At 39.1% G+C, this 1250-nt stretch overlaps 1 non-coding gene across 1 annotated transcript; it reads right to left on the bottom strand.

Annotated features, from left to right (window-relative positions):
- Positions 1-817: 817 nt before the first annotated feature.
- LOC128591821 (small nucleolar RNA U3) lies at positions 818-1032 on the bottom strand. Its single transcript, XR_008381669.1, has one exon. It is a non-coding gene; the product is annotated as a small nucleolar RNA U3 (small nucleolar RNA).
- Positions 1033-1250: the final 218 nt, after the last annotated feature.

Here is a 1250-nt window from a genome sequence, read left to right as displayed (position 1 = left end):
TTGGGAAGAAGATTTTGATCTTAAAAAGAAACTCCACTAGTAACAGCAATGCTAAGGTTAGCTTGAAACACTCAAGGAAGCCAGAGATTTGATTCGCTCAAATTTTTATTATGAGACAGACCGTAGAGGTCAGAGAATAGAATATTATTGACTTGTAGAAGGGCCTTGTGATGTTTCATTTTAAGTGAAATTAAACTTGGCCAGGCATTGGCACCCAGATGTTTGATCAAACACAAATCTATGTGTGACTGTGAAGTTATATTTTTGATAGGATTAACATTTAAATCAGTAGACTTGGTGTAAAGCAGATTACCTTGCATAATGTGAGTGAACCTCATCCAATCAGTTGAAAGATTTAAGAGAAAAAGACTGAAGTATGGTGGAGGAAGAAGAAATTCTCCCCTGTGACTGTCTTCGGACTCAGTATTGTAATATAAACTCTTCCCTGAGTCTCCAGGTTGCCAGCCTGCCCTGTAGATTTTGTATGTTACAGCTCTTATAAACACATGAGCCAATTACTCTGGGAGGTGGTACCTTCCATATATTACTAGTGGACAGGATAATCGGACAAATTGAAAAAGAACTTTGTAATTCCCCTTGGCCAGCTTGTAATGCCTTGTGGAAAAATAAATCATTATGCCCCAGGTCTGCAATTTCCTCTTTATTGTGTGGGCATGCCAAGGAAATAAAGATAACGCAGTAAAATCTTCTAGGTTCGAGGGATCGTTGTCTTCTCCTCTTTCTTCTTCTTTTTTCTATTTCTTTTTTCTTCTGCACTTTCTCCTCTTCATTATTCTCCTCCTTCTTCTTAATTGGAATCACTCAGACTATGTCCTGTCTATCTTACTCTCCTAGAGAAATAGAAGAGCAGTCATCAGTAACAAATGCTGGTAGCAGTGAAACAACATCAAAAGATGTTTCCTGCTCAGGACAGAATGCTGCACCTTCTCCTCATGGGTTTCAGTGATCTGCATGTTCACAGAAGCTTTTCTAGTAGCAAAATACAGTAATGATTCCTGAAAATACTGACTTTATAAACTCCTTCCAAAATGCTGTCTTGATCCAGTTTTGAGGTTGCTTCACCAGATGATTCTGTCCACATGACACCAATTTCTTCTGTTGGACTCTTACACTCAAGGGACACAATATTCCTGCTTAATCACCCAAGAATCAGGTACTAGACAGCTAGAGACTCCTACGTTCCAGGGCCCAAGAAGTTATTTAAGTTTGTCAATTCCTGGGAAGCCTGG

This window comes from Nycticebus coucang, chromosome 1, assembly GCF_027406575.1.
Source record: "Nycticebus coucang isolate mNycCou1 chromosome 1, mNycCou1.pri, whole genome shotgun sequence".
NCBI classification, from domain to species: Eukaryota; Metazoa; Chordata; class Mammalia; order Primates; family Lorisidae; genus Nycticebus; species Nycticebus coucang.
This window is presented reverse-complemented; position numbering and strand designations above follow the sequence as displayed.